At 35.2% G+C, this 20,530-nt stretch overlaps 2 pseudogenes; both read left to right on the top strand.

The window, feature by feature from the left end:
- The first annotated feature begins 8,925 nt into the window (after window positions 1-8,925).
- LOC138305625 (steroid transmembrane transporter SLC22A24-like) lies at window positions 8,926-16,093 on the top strand (annotated as a pseudogene).
- Window positions 16,094-16,116: 23 nt separating this feature from the next.
- On the top strand, window positions 16,117-20,530 carry LOC138305719 (organic cation transporter protein-like; annotated as a pseudogene).

Below are 20,530 nucleotides of genomic sequence, written 5' to 3' on the forward strand. Positions count from 1 at the left end.
AAACTACCAGGTTACTGACATCGACACTTTATCAGGGTTAAACTACCAGGTTACTGACACCGACACTTTATCAAGGTTAAACTACCAGGTTACTGACATCGACACTTTATCAAGGTTAAACTACCAGGTTACTGACATCGATACTTTATCAAGGTTAAACTACCAGGTTACTGACATCGACACTTTATCAAGGTTAAACTACCAGGTTACTGACATCGACACTTTATCAAGGTTAAATTACCAGGTTACTGACATCGACACTTTATCAAGGTTAAACTACCAGGTTACTGACATCGATACTTTATCAAGGTTAAACTACCAGGTTACTGACATCGACACTTTATCAGGGTTAAACTACCAGGTTACTGACATCGACACTTTATCAAGGTTAAACTACCAGGTTACTGACATCGACACTTTATCAAGGTTAAACTACCAGGTTACTGACATCGACACTTTATCAAGGTTAAACTACCAGGTTACTGACACCGACACTTTATCAAGGTTAAACTACCAGGTTACTGACATCGACACTTTATCAGGTTAAACTACCAGGTTACTGACATCGACACTTTATCAAGGTTAAACTACCAGGTTACTGACACCGACACTTTATCAGGTTTAAACTACCAGGTTACTGACATCGACACTTTATCAAGGTTAAACTACCAGGTTACTGACATCGACACTTTATCAAGGTTAAACTACCAGGTTACTGACATCGACACTTTATCAGGGTTAATTTTCCAGTTAACTGACATCGACACTTTATCAACGTAAAAATACCAGGTGACTGACATCGACACTTTATCAAGGTTAAATTACCAGGTTACTGACACCGACACTTTATCAAGATTAAACTACCAGGTTACTGACATCGACACTTTATCAGGTTTAAACTACCAGGTTACTGACATCGACACTTTATCAAGGTTAAACTACCAGGTTACTGACATCGACACTTTATCAAGGTTAAACTACCAGGTTACTGACATCGACACTTTATCAAGGTTAAACTACCAGGTTACTGACATCGACACTTTATCAAGGTTAAACTACCAGGTTACTGACACCGACACTTTATCAGGTTTAAACTACCAGGTTACTGACATCGACACTTTATCAAGGTTAAACTACCAGGTTACTGACATCGACACTTTATCAAGGTTAAACTACCAGGTTACTGACATCGACACTTTATCAAGGATTAAACTACCAGGTTACTGACATCGACACTTTATCAGGGTTAAACTACCAGGTTACTGACATCGACACTTTATCAGGTTAAACTACCAGGTTACTGACACCGACACTTTATCAAGGTTAAACTACCAGGTTACTGACATCGACACTTTATCAAGGTTAAACTACCAGGTTACTGACATCGACACTTTATCAAGGTTAAACTACCAGGTTACTGACATCGACACTTTATCAAGATTAAACTACTAGGTTACTGACATCGACACTTTATCAAGGTTAAACTACCAGGTTACTGACATCGACACTTTATCAAGGTTAAACTACCAGGTTACTGACATCGACACTTTATCAAGGTTAAACTACCAGGTTACTGACATCGACACTTTATCAAGGTTAAACTACCAGGTTACTGACATCGACACTTTATCAAGGTTAAACTACCAGGTTACTGACACCGACACTTTATCAAGGTTAAACTACCAGGTTACTGACATCGACACTTTATCAAGGTTAAACTACCAGGTTACTGACATCGACACTTTATCAAGGTTTAAACTACCAGGTTACTGACATCGACACTTTATCAGGGTTAATTTTCTAGTTAGTTTACTGACATCGACACTTTATCAAGGTTAAACTACCAGGTTACTGACATCGACACTTTATCAAGGTTAAACTACCAGGTTACTGACATCGACACTTTATCAGGTTTAAACTTCCAGGTTACTGACATCGACACTTTATCAAGGTTAAACTACCAGGTTACTGACATCGATACTTTATCAAGGTTAAACTACCGGGTTACTGACACCGACACTTTATCAGGTTTAAACTTCCAGGTTACTGACATCGACACACTTTATCAAGGGTTAAACTACCAGGTTACTGACATCGACACTTTATCAAGGTTAAACTACCAGGTTACTGACATCGACACTTTATCAAGGTTAAACTACCAGGTTACTGACATCGACACTTTATCAAGGTTAAACTACCAGGTTACTGACATCGACACTTTATCAAGGTTTAAACTACCAGGTTACTGACATCGACACTTTATCAGGTTAAACTACCAGGTTACTGATATCGACATTTACTTTATCAAGGTTAAACTACCAGGTTACTGACATCGACACTTTATCAGGGATAAACTACCAGTTTACTGACATCGACACTTTATCAGGGTTAAAATACCAGGTTACTGACACCGACACTTTATCAAGGTTAAACTACCAGGTATACTGACACCGACACTTTATCAAGGTTAAACTACCAGGTTACTGACACCGACACTTTATCAAGGTTTAAACTACCAGGTTACTGACACGACACTTTATCAAGGTTAAACTACAGGTTACTGACATCGACACTTTATCAAGGTTAAACTACCAGGTTACTGACATCGACACTTTATCAAGGTTAAACTCAGGTTACTGACATCGACACTTTATCAAGGTTAAACTACCAGGTTACTGACATCGACACTTTATCAAGGTTAAACTACCAGGTTACTGACACCGACACTTTATCAAGGTTAAACTGCCAGGTTACTGACATCGACACTTTATCAAGGTTAAACTACCAGGGTTACTGACACCGACACTTTATCAAGGTTAAACTACCAGGTTACTGACATCGACACTTTATCAGGTTTAAACTACCAGGTTACTGACATCGACACTTTATCAAGGTTAAACTACCAGGTTACTGACATCGACACTTTATCAAGGTTAAACTACCAGGTTACTGACACCGACACTTTATCAAGGTTAAACTACCAGGTTACTGACATCGACACTTTATCAAGGTTAAACTACCAGGTTACTGACACCGACACTTTATCAGGTTTAAACTACCAGGTTACTGACACCGACACTTTATCAAGGTTAAACTACCAGGTTACTGACATCGACACTTTATCAAGGTTAAACTACCAGGTTACTGACATCGACACTTTATCAAGGTTAAACTACCAGGTTACTGACATCGACACTTTATCAAGGTTAAACTACCAGGTTACTGACACCGACACTTTATCAAGGTTAAACTACCAGGTTACTGACATCGACACTTTATCAAGGTTAAACCACCAGGTTACTGACACCGACACTTGATCAGGTTTAAACTTCAAGGTTACTGACGTCGACACTTTATCAAGGTTAAACCACCAGGTCACTGACATCGACACTTTATAAAGGTTAAACTATCAGGTTACTCACTTCGACACTTTATCAAGGTTAAACTACTAGGTTACTGACATTGACATTTTATCAAGCTTAAACTACCAGTGTTTTCATCTGTCCAGAGAATATTCGCTTGATACATTTAATTTAAATATTCCTAAACTAGTTTTGTATGTATAAATATAAAGGTGTCAGCATAACCTAGGCATTGATACTAAACTTATTTCATGATCAGGAAATAGTATCAACTTTATCAGACCTGATCCTATACTCTTAAATGTTTCCATTAAATATATCTTAGATGTTATTATAACCATTTACAGGACAGTTATCCAGGCTTGGCTTGGTACAAGCACAATCCACAATAGATAATGTGAATAAAATAGCAAGCCATGTCAACATATTGATTTGAAGAACACAAAAGGTACCAAGGCAGTAAAACTATAGTTCACATTTATCACCTAAGATATGTGTTAGTGTTAGATGACAGAATATCAAATATCTGTACGACAGGAGTATAGAGCTAACTGTTCACATATAAAGGAATGTACCGAAATGTGACGAGTGGTCACAACGTCTGTGCTGAGGATTAGGCGTTTAGTAATGTGTTTCTGATTAACATATAATATCCCAGCAATTAGGGATTATGTAGAAGATTATACAGAACATACTTCACAATGAAAGACTATTCAATTCCTCGTGAACCTATGTTTAGAATTAATTATAAACGAATTTTTAGAGGTCAAGTAACATCAATTTATTTATTTACCTAGGGAATTTCAGCTCTATAGAAATCAGTAATCCGTGTTAGGTCTAAACAGGTATCCTATTTACCAACAAAGAATTTAAAGGCGCCGATCTAGGTGTTAGGTACGCTGTGCATGCGCAATTAGTCCTAATAAAGAGGAGAAACGTGCAGAAGTTAGTGATATAGGTTTGTACATGGAAAAGGGCCACTCCTCATCCTGACCATTCAAGAATTAAGAGAGAAACGCAACCTGTTGTTGTTTGTTATCCTCGACAGGTAAGACCAATTCAGATATTTTTTTTAAATAATTTTGAAATAAAAATGTGCCTAAAGATATATCTATATTTAAAAGGGTGCAGGATTTACAATAAATTAGAGACCTGTTTCGGGGTATCTAACTTGGGACCTCTGGATTACTAGTCTGACGCTCAACCGATCGAGTTAAAGAGGAGTTCTCTCTAGCCAAGCGCCGTGGTGGCTAGTATTAACCAGTGTTACATATACTAAGTTTGATTATCAGAAATATGATCATTTTTTTTCTTTATTTACAACATAACTCGTGAGTTTTATCTTAGGTTATTGTGTAATGGGAAATTCATAAATGATATTTAAAACATATCCTAAAATGTGATGAAAATAAGCAGGCAAGATCGCAGGTGCTAATTAGATAGTGATAGGATCACTCACGCAAGGCTACTTCGCTGACAGATAGGATTTAGTAGCATTCCTTTATGAAATTCGCAGCATTTTTAATTAACCAAATAAATGAAGAATACTTTAAGATTTGATTCCATTGATTTGAACTACATAATAATTGCCATATGTCGCTATTAATGTCCTCATGCACAGACTTAAGGATGTACACCTCTGAGAAGTCAAATTTTCTTGTATTAAACTTTTTTTCTCATATAGATTTTTAGAAACAGGAGTTCATACCATAAAAGAAAATGGAAGAAAAAACATATGTCCGTGTGCTTGTTTTTGAGCTATTGTTACTCAAAGATACCAAGTTGACAAAATATTGGATTTTTGGGGATTTCTGCCGTTTTGACCATATACACAATTTCCTAATGAAGTGTTTGATATGTATGGAAGTTCGCAGAATTTATTTTTTTATTGTAGTCTTCTTTGAAAATATACAAGTATACAAGACCCATATTTTTCTCAGAATAACAACATATGCTACCCCTACCCCTTAATTTTGAGCTACAAAATGCACCATTTTCAGCCATTTTTGCCAAGTTTAACCCTTTATAGAAACAGTTGTGATATTAAACTTTTGTTAATATTTTGCATATCAATAGGGAATGGGTTGTTCTTTCTAACTTTGGCAGAAAAATGGGGGGTCCGTGTGCTTACTTTTTTGCCTCATTTGAAATGTGTTATTTTTCAGTATTTTAGTGTAAAAAATATAAGCGCTCAAATTGCCATTAAATGTAAAAATAAAGTGACCAAAGGTTATCATTTCATGCAATAACGCTCAATATTTTAATAACCTCGAACCTAGTAAAGATTAACAGCAAAAATTAGCTCGATACATCAAAAAATGCTGGTGCAGTGATGATTTAAGTAAAAACAATTTCAGTAAAAAATGGTTAAACTAATGGCTCTACTCAAAGAGGAAAAGACACAATTTCAAAATGGCCGCCATTTCTTAAAATCTCTGTATAAAAAAATCTACTAAAAATAGAATTGTAATTTTTTGACAAAATTTGCATTTGGCAACTTGCTACGGATATTGATAAAATATATTTGAAAATCTCAAAACTTCTTTGATCTTTGTCGAAAGGAGACTTCAACGGGACTGAAACCCCATAAGAATACATCCTTAAGTATTCCACTGCAAAACATTCCAAGCACTATAGTTAACAAATTGTTTAAAAAATAGTAAATCAAAATTAAAAGAAAAAATAATAACAAAAACACCACAAAGCAGGTGCTTGCAAATCATATTTATATATATATATATATGAAGCTGCAAGTATCACGAAGTATTTATATAATAGTGCTACTACATATCTACATAGTTGTTTTTTTCCACTCAGAGTTGAGAATATTAAATTTTGTGAGCATTTTCTTTTATTCTTTTTATTTTCATCAAAATACCGATTCATGCAATATAAATACGTACATAAGCATGCAAACATGTAGACAAATGTACATACAAACATACAACATACATACATACATACATACATACATACATACATACATACATACATACATACATACATACATACATACATACATACATACATACATACATACGTACGTACATATAGAGAACACATGGTTAGTATCTTACAATACAAGGTTTATATTGGTGCGAGACTTAGGAAAGCCGATATGACGAGGCTTTGCCGAGTCATCTCGGCTTTCCGTGTCGAGCCCTTACACACACACTTACACATATACACACGCACCATCACATAATGTACACACTTATTATCTACATCTAAATACTCTATAAACATGTATGTAACATTTGATCATAATCACTCATTCATCAAACAACATCTAGAGTATAGATATAGATATAATTGATTTGTTTAATTTGCTCACTTAATATTCTCGTTTCATCATAGTGGGCGAACGATTATTATTTTATTTACATATTTTTCAAATATTAATGAGTAAAGAAATATTTACAATTCATTCCATCATGGAGGCTGATTAGTATTATAAGCATATATAAAGAATGCAAGCGGAGGCGCGCGAAGCCTGATAAATTGCACAGAGAGCCAGATTTCCGTGTTGGTCGTATCAACTTTAGCAACATCGATTTGGCTATCTGTATAATTGACCAGACCTTTTGTAATTACTTAATATATTATTTTGATATAATTTTGGTAAGTAAGTAGAAGACGGTCAGAGAAAAAAGTACATTGAAAGATAATCCGGATTTAATACACATTTCCGGATCCACAGCAAAACTGTATTAGGTAGTACCACAAAACATCCGGTTCAAAAACATGAGGTCCTGGATTATAGTAACGCTGAATAAAATGGTAAATATATCCACATTTGTATCATGCTATCTTGTCTTACATATTAGTCAAAGTATTTGATTGTCTGTGTTTATGAAAAATTGGAAACTATAGGCAGTGTTACATAATTGTCTGTCATTATCAGCTGATTATGCGAGGATGTTTTTGAGTTCAGAGTATTTTTCTAGGAGGGTTGAAATTTTGGTTCCAGTCAAATGCACTCTGTTATTAACTTGTAAAAATAAGTGAAGGGTTCCTGATAGGCCCGATTTAAATATTTCGAATGCTGATAAGGGTGTCTGTCGTTTGTTTTGATATTTAATTATATTTCTAACTTTCCATATGACCCATTTAAAAGTGAAAGTTATTGAGCTGATAAACGGATTTTCATCGTCGTCTACACCAATCAAAATATCCTTATTTTCTAAACGTGCGTCAATCAAATTTGCTAATAAATCACATATTAACTGTAATAACTGTGTTGCCAACGGGCAGTGGTAGAACATATTGTAACGAAGCTGCGGTGCGCTTCGTTGCTATATTTTCCGGAAATTATATTAACCGGGACTTTGGCGGGAATTTGCTGGGCACGAGATCTCAGGACTGCGCCGAGGCCTTCAGTTTTCTACCGGGCCTTGAGAGGTGAGGGTTGTGTTTTTGAAACCTATGTAATTTTTATATATTTGTCGCCCATCCTTTCCCTAATTTGCTGTTATCGTATATATAGTATGGAAATGCATTAACATTACTGTGTGTGTATTTTTCGCTGTCAGTCGATATTTTTGCTATATTTTTGAGGTTGAAATACTTGTGAAATTGTGCAATGTCGGACTTGGCATGTCTCGCTTTTAGACGGGTTTCGATAGTATTTAAAAGTCTTCACTCTTGTGTTGAGAGCCGTTGGTAGGCTGGAAAAGAGTGGGAGCCTCCTGTGTTGAGTTTCGGGGTTAACCGTTAAGGAGATATTTTGAGAATCTTCGCTGGAGAACGGTGTTTGTGAAATTGGAGGTTAAGCTATCGATAATCGGCCCGGTGTGTAGCGCCACGTGCTCGGTCTTTCATTGATGGGTAGGAGTTAATTCTGATAGCGAAAACGTTAGAATATTAGCAGCAAAATTGTCCATTTCACCGTACTTCCCACTGAGCCACGCGGGTATTTTCTTGTTGTCACCTTTACACATGTTAAATATTAATAAACTGTTAAATGAATTTGATGTCGTCCATTGTCCATACTCACTAGTACCTTTGAATATTGTAGCGAGACATAGGAATCTGCAAGCTAACGCGGCAGTCGAACCCAAAGCAAAACAAATTAATTGTATCATTCTTACTCTACGCTAATGACTGCGGTCGTAGCGAAACAAGTCGTTACAATTTGGCGCTCATGTAGGGACCCTAATTAACTAATTAATTAATTTGAATTTTCGATTGTTGACTTCCTACTCGTTTATTTACTAGGCGGTGTGACGAGTCCCTGTGTTTGTGAAATTTAACCCTAACCCTAACTGTTTACGTTTCGGTTGAGTGGTTACGCTTGTGTGTATAATTTCTCAGGTGTGAGCTATTTATAGCTTGCACTGTGTTTCTCTATTGTATTCTAGATTTAGTCTGGTTAGCTTGATTAACGGAACTTGTGTAGGCGTTTCACGTTAGTACTGGTGGGAATGTGGACAGTGCGGATTTTGGAAATGAAATATAGGCTTTACAATCCTGTGTAAAACTTTCATTGCGAATGCTCATGGGAGGTGTCGTGTAACAGGGTACGGGGGAAGGATGGGCGACAGTATTACTGGGGAGGCCGCTCATGGGGTAAGGGGACTAAGTAGGATTTATTGTAGTAACTGATAGGCCAGTACTGAAAATACAAACTTGTGATTTCGATATTTGAGGGGTTGTTGTTATTTAGTAGTATTGATATTAAATTTGATAGGACTAACATTTGTTGTTCAACTTGTTTTTCATATCTGATGTATACTGGTGCCCCTGACCTGGGGGGAGGAGCCAAGGAAGAGGACCCAGGCCCCTGTGTCATTGCTGGTGCCACAACGTCAAAGCGGTTTGGGGAAATGTGCACGGCCCTGCCTGGACCCAGACGTCCTTATTGTTATTCCGGAAGTACAAAGTGTGATATAAAGTGCCCGGAGGAACTTTGATGTGATAAGTGTCGGGACATTGGGGTGTTTTGGCCATGGTAACAATAACCCCCAGTACTTGATTCCAGGGAATTTCAGTGGTACACAAGGAGAACATTATAGTTTGGGCCCGATCGGGCAGGGTAATTACCCCGAACCGCGCAGCACAGGGGTCTGGAGGACACTGTGTCGACCCCTGAATATCCCTTCCCCCAGGGGGCATCAGAACTATTGGATAATGTGCATAGTGAACATTCAAATTTCAATGTATTGATAAGTATTCCTGAAATGTTCATATCTGTTTTATATTTTTTTCGTTTTGTTATTGGTAGGCTCTAGATTTATGCTTGGAATAAACTGACTATTTTTCGCACTAGTTATTACGGCGCATTGGTACATGTACTTGTCCGAAATTTATTTTCTAGTGATACGGTCCGAATCGCAAGTGATCGACTGATTGATCATCTAGCAGAAAACTCCAAAAGGGGAGAAACAAAGGCAAATATTTGTCATAGGATAAATAGAATCTATCATTCGATCGGTTTCCCTTCATATCAGATTAATAAAACTTGTTTTCGATTTTCTAAAAATTCTAAACTCGTATCATAAATCTAATACGAACGGAAACTCACGACAGATCCTCTATAATTTTTTGTTGTTATAGATATCAAATGAAGGTCATTTTCTTTAATATTTAATCTTCCAGTCTATCTATGATTTAAAAGATATCGTTAGTACAATAAAGCGTGTTAAATCCACGTGTACAGGTCATGTACACCGATAAATTATATTCAAAGGAAAACCACACGTGCACATGTATGTACAACTTATTGAAGGAATGCATATATAATCAGTGTAAACTATGAAAAATGTACATGGCCTCTAATGTTTATATTATTGCTGTACTATTTAAAGCTTGTTTAATATTTATTGCTTGTGTGACAGTGTTTTAAAATCATATTCTATATTGCGATGTCGACTGTACCAAGCCTAGATGTTAGTATCCATTGCTACAGTAACGGAAGCATGAACAAATGATAGGTTATGAACAGAAGAAAAGTTAGGTAAGAGGAGTAATCTAATACAGAAAGGACAGTCACGACAATGTATTCCACAAGAGGAAGCGTTCTCCGTTTAGTCGCCGAACATATTCATATGTCATAATCATAATCTTACTTGCTATGACCAAAGGAGGCAGCGTAAATGTATTTCTTATGTGATTCTGTCAGTCGACCCTCACCAATCTCTGGGTCGTCTTCATCAATCTCTAGTAAAGTATCATCACTGCTGTACTGAATCTAATTTTCCGTTTGTTTAATTGCATGTGGTAAAAACGTTTGTTATTTTCTAGTTTTTACTTCATTACTTGCTTTAATTTGATTTTATTTATTTTATGATTTTAAACATTCGATATCATATTTAGACAATTTTGACCTATTGCAAAAATAACCAAGTGGAATGTCGTAGCGTATTCGGAACAAATAAACTATCTGAAAGTTCCATCAACCTTCAGTAGTTCCCGGTGTGCGTCCTCATATTAAAACATACTGTTTGTAAATTGTTGTTTATAAGTAGGTGATCTAGTTTGATCTATTCCTGAAAGTTATGTGTGTTTATTTGTTAATCTGGTTTTAGTTTAGATATTTCTAGAAGTAGTAAAGTTCTCAAATATTCTTGAATTAGGGTTTAGCTTATCATATACTCCAACTGTCCAAAGCTAATCAGAACTGTAATGAGAATAATATGTGACGGTTAAAGGGACATAAAACCTAAATAAACCATGAAAATTTGAGTATAAATAAATATTTACATATTTACGACGTGTCAGATACCTTAATAAGTAATATATATCAGTTATTGTGAAAATGTGTCAATGAAAATAATTATAATGGAAATTCCATCTTTCTGTATTTTGAACCGGCCCGGTCGAATTTTTTAACGATAGTATAGTAGTGTTGAACTTTAGTGACCTCCCACAATGCACTGCGAAATTCTGATAGAAAAAGAAAACAGTGTACGTCCGAAGAGTCATTAACGTGAGCGATTGGGAAAGTACGTAAATATAAATGGATCGCTGAAATGCAAGAAACGGGAGCAACTCCCCACTTTATACTTGCGTGATGTACATATGTGCAATAAGTCCTCCCTTCGCGGTGCCCTGTCGAATGAAAAGTCTCGTTTGACTTTTGACTTATCATTCTTACGCTATAAATACAAATAATTTTATAACATATGGCTTAATCTTCATTTTTCAACCATCGTAAATTAGAAAATAATCTTAAAATGTGGAAAACTAATATTCCTTGTCATGTCAGCAAGTTTGTTGTTCAGTATAACCTCGCTTTCGGCCAGCTTTCGTTTTGTGTTCCAAATATAGAATATGACGGTATATTTTTATCATTTTTGAGGTAGGTATTCCTCACGTTTTCCTGTCGTTTTAGATTACCAATCATTGTAATAAAATATTCAATAACCATCTGAAAACCATATCTAAGCATACAGAACAAATTTTTTAAGGTTCATGTTCCTTTAAATATATTAATGTCTTAATACAAGATGCTCCATCGCTGACAAATGGTATTTTTTCACTATCAAAAACAGGAGCAGACGATTTCATAATTTTCTTCAGTTTTAAAAGTTACTTATTTTACACCATTACCACCATTGAAAAATTTGAGCTTCTTATTTTACTTCAAGTTGAAAATATAAAAAAATAATTAATTGCATCCCGAAAAAAAATCTGTGGCACTACATTATATTTATATCCTACATGGAATGAAGTACTGATTGCGCATGCACCAAAGGCAAAATAAATTATCTTATATTATTTTTTTGTGTTAATTAGACATATATATACAAGATTAAACACCAATTATTGTTCTAATTATGAATGCCATTTTTGCTCTGTCGGCGGTGGAGCATCTTTGATAATATGCCTGATTTTTTTAAGTCGGACGAGCACCATAGGAGAATCATGAGTGTACATTTCGACGACACATTGAGGGATAATTGGCGGAGTTTTGGACCTTACCATAAGCGAATTTATTTCTTACTTTGTCTTCTTATCATCTTCAATAGGTATATCTGTGATGTAATTAACGCGCTGTTGATGGTACACTGCCCAGATCCACAGGTTGAGATCTTCAAATCACGATTTAAGATTCAATCAGGACCCGGCACCATCAAACTATTCTCAGACAAGATTTTTTTCACTCAAGTATAGTTCTTTTTCCCATAGGCTTGAGTGAAAAAAAATGTCCAGGGAAAGTTTTATGGAGCCGGCCCATTGTTTTTGTTTGTTTTGTTTTTAAAGATCAAAATTAGAAAATTTTATAACATTTTATAACGTCTTAATTTTAAATCACGTGTGAGAAATTACATGCTAGTTATATGGTGACAGGCAATCATAAACCTTCTCAAACCCTTTGTAAGAATCATATTGTAATAACTTCTTAATAGAAGTACTCTTTTTAGAAGTCTTGCACATGCTTGGTTCAGGACATAAGTCTGGGGGTTCAATTTTATCGAAGAGATTTGTTTTTATGATAACGATTTGTTTGTTTTTGTTCAAGTTGTTCCAGTTTTAAATGTGTCAAAGGATAATAATAATTACTTAACCAATGGGACGGGCTCACTCAACAAAAAAGAATCGGGTTGTATGATAGAAATGAAAGACTTGATTACAGTCCTGTCAGTAATGAAAGCATGAGTGTTTCTTGTACATCGTGGATGATATGATAAATCAGTATTCCTGGAAACAATTGTTACCGAGGTAAGCTTTTTGTCCACATGTCATTTAACGGCGCAAATTTAACTTATTTCATAATGTTCTGTTTTATATAGCACACGTAAACCTACATTATTATCCATTATTTTCGCAACTGTTATGAAATCTCCCTAAACCCCTAAAAAACCAATGCATTGTAAGTATTTTAACTTTCAAAGTGATTTGTAATTATTCATGTGAAAATATTCACAAAGCGTCTTCTTTATTTGTGAGTATGCAATATTATTTTACTTACATAAGATTATAATCAAAAAAAGAATATAAAATATCTTTTAATTAGTTCATTTTTGCACAAGCTCGTGCTTTTCCAATTTGGAACATAAAAGTAACTCAAGTTTGATAAACATTATAAAACAACAGTCATTTGTTTAGGGAACTCTCTAAGTCCATCAGCAAACACATTAATAATGACCTGAGTATTGAATAAGACGACGTTATTGTGGTAGAGATTATAATATATTTTGTATTCTCCACTAAAAAATCTACTAATTCAAAATTGATAAGGCGTTCGATGAATACTATAAATTACAGAACGACCTGGTTGTGTGATTTCGCAAATTGTTCCTGTCTATATTACAAATGGTCATTTACGGAGGCTCATTTTGTGGATCTTTATTACAAGGCATCGTTTGCTGACAGGTAGGGTCTCATCTCGCTTTGAATAGTCATTTAAATCGTTCTAAAACTTTTTTTCTAAACATGTATTATAAATTTAGCTTTAGTTCATACCAATATCTCTAATGAGGCTTAATATCGCTATTTGACGTAAGTGTTTTGCAAATAATCGTTGCTTCCTTATCAAGTGCCTTGTTATTTATACAACTTCAGCATTGGAAGGAAAAAGACAATCTGCATGAGTTTAATCTTCCTGTTGGGTTCAGGCCTGTCCACAGCCTGCGTCAGTCAACTATTTTACATGTTTACAGTGTTACGGATTTCTCCAGGGCATGTTCTCTAGAGGAGTATACATCCCTGCTTTTGTCTTAGGTGAGAAATAACCTCCCTATAACAAAGCTTCATTTGATTTCAGCCAGGTGTAATATGGTTACATCATATAGTACATGATCATGTATATAAACCGACCTGTTTAAATACAATATCAATAAGATTACACGAATTCCGATCACATCAAATTTCACGGTATTGACTAAAACAAGAGTATTTATAGACATTTAAACTTAGAAAGTATTTCCTAATTTCAAAAAAAACTCATTCAACGAAATCTTCAAAATAGTAACGTTATGTTCCAATATAACATCTCTCACTTAGTCTGTAAAACACCACAAGAGAGTTGGACTTGTTGTATATATGAAATACCTGAAACATGTTCAATTTAATGATTAATATTGTAAGCCAAATCGATTCAAACACTCAGAGGAAAACTTTTGTTTAAGCATATAAACATTCAAAAACATTGTCTTTTGGTTGCGTTTTCAACATTATTACAAATACACTACTTTTTTATTGGTGGCTTGTTAACAAACCATATACAGCGTAATACACTTGTATCGATGTGTTGCCCGTAGTAGTGTATTGAATTGGTCTGGTCCAACAAAGAGACAGTTACGCGGGATTCCTACTCAATTTCTTTTACTCGGCTGGAAGTGTATTGCTAGCAGGTATTGGGTACGGATTTCGTCACTGGAAATACATCCAGAATTGTTGCTCTACTGCACCCACTTCTATTGAGTTTGATTTATTGAGTGGTAAGTAACGAAGCCTAGTTGTTCATATATTAGCTATCGACATTGTAATTCACAGCAATACGTCTGGGAAAAGGTATAGATTATATTTTATACAGTCTACTGGTACCAGCAACGATATCGTTTTGATAAAATCACATTTTTTTTCTATAAGGAATCGGAACAACACCTCTTGCATGCATCATAACAAACAGCGAGTAACAGCTTGTTTGATACTGTAGTATGCATATGTCCGTGTTATGTCTCCTTGTGTTAGTGTGAAATACCCCTATCGTAAAACACATTTTATGCTGTCGTTACAATTACAATTCCAACATAGGTCCTCCATCTACCGAATCAATGAGTTCAAATTCCATGTGTAGCAGTTGCCAGGTACTGGCTGCTGGCAGGTGTTTTTTCTCTGTGTACTCCGGGTTTCTTACACTATCTTAACCAATCAAACCAAACCAAATTATACTTACAATCCGCAAACTAATCGTTCCACACCTCCTTTATTTTAAGGTATTAGAAACTACCAAAGTTATGGAATTTACTTGACCAAGGGACATATACCAAAATTTTTCCTCACTACTTACACAAAATATTCAGTGAAGTATGGAAAAGTGGTGTAATCATACTGTTTAGCTGATGCGTCGTTCTATGAGGATCAGCAATGTGGATAGGGCATTAAACTAAAACAAGAAACGCAAACAATTATTTACATATAAATTGAAATTTTCGCATTTTATTCATAAGAATTACCAAGAAAAAACGATAGGTTGTAAATTAACCTTTTTATAATCTATTTATATTCACAATGGCGTGACATTGTGAGAAAACGATTTCTAAGAAACAACTTTTTACGAAACCATTACCTATTGTCTGCGATTGAATTCACATGTCTCGACATAATACCACAAGCCCTCCACATGTGGGGCAGATGTCACACTGGAGACCCCGTTACATTGAGTAGGGATTATACCTGAGTATCCATTACATTGTAGGATTATACCCGACTCCCCTATTTATATTGTAGGATTGTACATGAGTATCCCATTACATTGTAGGATTATACTTGAGTCTCCGTTACATTGTAGCGATTATACCCGAGTCTCCATTACATTATAGGATTATACTTGAGTCTCCATTACATTGTAGGATTATACTTGAGTCTCCATTACATTGAAGGATTATACCCGAGTATCCGTTACATTGTAGGATTATACCTGAGTCCCCATTACATTGTAGGATATATACTTGAGTCTACATTACATTGTAGGATTATACGTGAGTCTCCCACGTGAGTCTCCACACATTGTAGGACTCCCTTATACCTGTAATCTGAGTCTCCGCGATGTAGAATATACCTGAGCTAGGATATACCTGAACCCGCGATGGCAGAAGGTCACGGGAGAATCGCAGAGGCTAACGTCGTACTAAAGAAAATAGCCCAATCCAACAACACGGAGAGTTGCGTGCCTTTGAATGAAGATTACGCCGAGACCTGCGAGGTGTCCAAGAGGAGGTCCTATAACTTCAGGGAGTTTATATCTAGTCGTTCATTAGTTTGTCACTCACTCATCATATTTTTCAACGTGTAAGTTTTTTAGATAACGTATCAAAGACTCTCAATATTCGTTAATATATTCGTTAATAAGCTAGTTATCTTCGAAAGGGAATGTTAATGATAATAATACAGGAATAAAACACACTGTAGCGAAAACTGCGAGCTGATCCCGCCGATGCCACCAATTGTAGCGAAAAACTGCGTGCATTACGTGTATATACGTATTCCAAGCCCGCAGCCCTCGGGAGATGCCTATCTAGGATAGCGTCAGGCACCCGCCACAATACCCGAGTTTTGAACAGTTTTAAAGTAGAGTGGGTCGTCGAGTAAAACACAATTCAACGCCGTAATAAAGTTCCATGTGTATTCAGCAAAAATAGCATTTACAGGATACACTTACAGTTCACAGGATAACCACTCCGCTCTCTCTAGCATATAGACGTGCACTTAAACAATAGTCCAAACTCCTGAACTCCGTTATTCAAACCAGCTAACACTGAACTCCTCGAGCTTCATTTTCGCGCCCCTTATATACCAAACATGCAGGAGCCCTGCAGGAGCGCAGGAGCGCTGCATGAGCACCCCGCTCCTTTGCAGGAGCGGTGGGCTCTGGTTATCAAAATTGACAATAACAATAAAACATAACACTTAGAAAAAAACGAGTAAATGTTGGCCGTGTGTAATATAGATGTGGGACACTGGCAGGTTTTCCAGACCGATGTAGCCATTTGTTATAGATAATGGTATGGGAGGCGATTACATTATGTAATACCTCTCAAATAGGGGGGCAATAAAATTGAGGGAGCCCCGCAGACGATAAGTGCCACGACCGTAGATAATAATTAATTACTTCACGGATTAAGCGTGTCCAGCGTATCCCCCATCTAATCACCTGTTGTCAACAGATAGACGCGCTATAGAAAAAGCACTATTTTAAAAATAATGATGTATAGACAAATACTACAGAATATAGAAAAGCACAATAGAATATATAGAAAAATAGAAGAACACATTTAATATACAATGTGTAAACATTATTTCAAACTTTGTTTAGATTCACCCCATGTTACTAAACGTAACTTAATAGACAGAACAAAAATCCTTTTAAGGAAATAAGTGATGCATTAACGATGAAATGGCCATTTAACTCTCTCAATAAAGTTCTGTATATGTGTTCATTTATTAGTTCACAGATATTTTCACTTTGATACTTATCCGTGTTTTTAATTGCTCGCGCGATGTCAATTTGCACCAGTAATAAGCTTAGTTTTCATTTATTCCAGGGTTTTTTTTTTTTTTTTTTGTCGTAAATTAACTTAATATAGCAATTATATAGTATTAAATCATAGATAGATGCCAGGCCTTTTAATAACTGATTTACTATTATATCATGGCAAATACATTACTACCTAATAATAGATTTAATTTAACACACCAGTCATGTAGTTATAATTATTCTTATTTCATTTTACGATTCAAAATATGCAATACTTAGTCCTAATGTAATAGGACAGCTGTTCACCACACGTATTGTAATACTATATTATATGTACTTACCATTCCTGTCTTTGTAGCTTTGTTGTATATCACTGCTACTTTGGATTTGCTTTGAATACTGAGAATCTGAGCGGCCACTTTTACCTAAACTTCCTGATAAAATGGACTAGTTGAATTTCCCGCCGACGCAATAGCACTGGTCTTCAGCAACAGAATCGGGCGAAAGAAGCTCTATATAACATCGATGTTTATTGGTGGTGTCCTGCTGTTAGGCAGTGCAGGGATGATGCTGTTTTCAGTGGAAGGTAAACGATATCAAACATGCACATTAGTTCATACATGTACAAAATCATCGGGTGTAGCGTTCTGTTTTTCAACTTTGAATATAACAAAACAAAAACCGATACCAGGAAACGTTACATCACATTAGTCAATTTATCTTTTTACTGTATTCGGGAAATGACGTCAAAAATAAAAAGAAACTTACATAATACAACAAATGTATTACAACAAGTTTACGTACAATGTTGATATAATTTGATCTGATCAGTTTTTTTTTCTATTATTTTTAATGATTTCATCTTTCATTATTCACGTTATTATTTCACTTTATGTTGAGTTATCCAATCTTCTTCAATACCTTTGTAGTCTGGCGTAACCGCACGGAATCTTTGATTTAATTGGGGAATACTGAGTCAATACACTTTCTGATGAATTCCATTTTATTCTTATTTGTCAAATTTATCAAGATATATGGAAATAAATTATAAAGATATATCATTAATGAAAACATCCGTTTATCAAACTTTAAAAGTACTACAATTCTCAAACTTTAAAGTACTACAAATCTAAATGCTCTAAATCAACTGAGTATAACTACTTTGGTCAGATATCATTAATGTAATGATGTTGTTCATTATTCCCTGCATACATGCAATCTCCTGTATGTATGCCAATTATATTTATGTTATCTTTTTATTTGTGTAAAAATGTTGAAAAACCTTAATGCAATAACAGAATTTTGAATTTGTAGGTCTTCGAAACACGACCGTTGCTATGGCGATGCTGGTAAATCAGGTGTGACAGTGGGGTACTGTGTTATATACTTATGGGCAGCTGAGATATTCCCCACAGTGTTCCGTAACAGTGGTATGGGTGTCAGCTTGGCCTGTGGTAACATAGGCTATATCGTAGCTCCATTTATATCAAAATTGGTATGTATTACATTATCGTACTTTACTATCCAAACACTAACTAATGGGTTTAGTGTCAGTAGTAAAATAAGATAATTTATATAAGAAAGTTTTTAGAAAAAGAATTATCATAAATATACTGAAACGTGTACAGGTAAGTTTTCTCCAGTTCAATCCTTAAGTAAAATTCAGATCAATTTTTAATGAGTTTGAAGTTCATTTGTAATTCACGTGAGTTCTATTTTTGGTCGATCGCAATGGAAATCAACCAGAATTCACATGAACAGTTCTATCATAAATTCATATGAAATCTGTTTAGGTCAATTACAACTCCAATTCACCATGTAATAAGCAATCACTTAACTACGTGTATACTACGTATTTCAGTGGTTCTGTGTGTTTTTTCCTATATGATCACCATGCATTGAAAGATTTAAATTCCTTTTGTGTTTGTTTTGAGTTTTAATTTCTGAAGATTAATAATAAACAGTTGGGTATTTTTTCCATGTTCCTCTTAAAAGAATTTTGAAGTAAGATTTTTAAAGTTTTTGTTTCAATATAAAAGGATTTATAAAAACATCGTCTTACGCCTTAGATCTAATTCATGTTTCAATGCGATTACTACGGCGCCACAGAGGCGACAAGAATTTTTTAATGTAGGGAAAAAACTAAAGAATGAACAATATTTGTATTTATGTAAGGCGAAAAATATTTCATTTTATGTAGTGTAATTGTTTGATTTGATAATTCAGTTGCCTCTAAAACAAATTATGATCAAAGGTTAAACTACAAATTAATTAACGGTCTCATCCATTTAAAGGATATTCATCTATGATACTAATAATTCTATGTATAATTGTTATTGGATGGGAATGTAGTGAGGATATTTAACTGCTGGGCAAAGGCATTACGGATTCCATATCTACTAGATCATTGGGTTTTTTTTGCAGGCAACAAATTCAGACGACACAAAGAGTGGAGCGTCGCCATTATTTGTGTTTGGATCATTTTCTATCCTAGCATCATTACTGACACTGTTACTTCCGGAAACTAACAAGGAGAATCTACCGGAGAGCGTCGGTCAAGCACGGCGGGCATCGAATCATTTTAAAATGAAAATTAAGATCCAAGACACATCTTAATGATAGGTTTATGTATAGTCGATATGTATTGGAAATGATTCATTTTGTTCACCAATTCGTAGCAATGAGTGAACTTTGTATTAATGTAGCATATACACAGGATTTGTTTTGAAATATAGAGGTTTGTGAATAATAGATGTTTTCTGAGCGAGGTTCATGTTATATCGTGTTTCGTGAGATATTTGTTTTGACAGCATGCGGTTGACATTCTCTACCTAATTTTGTGTATTACTATCAGCATCGTATTTATAGATTACACTTCAAAATAACTTTGATTTTTCATGAAGCAATACGCCTTATGTACCAAAATAATTATATTAAGTCGAAAAAGAGGTTAAGAAGAAATTCTAAATAACAGCTTCCGATTTTACAAATATTTCGTCGCTGCTATCAAAGGATGGAGGGCGCT

The sequence above is a fragment of the Argopecten irradians genome, chromosome 1 (assembly GCF_041381155.1).
Source record: "Argopecten irradians isolate NY chromosome 1, Ai_NY, whole genome shotgun sequence".
Taxonomy (NCBI): Eukaryota; Metazoa; Mollusca; class Bivalvia; order Pectinida; family Pectinidae; genus Argopecten; species Argopecten irradians.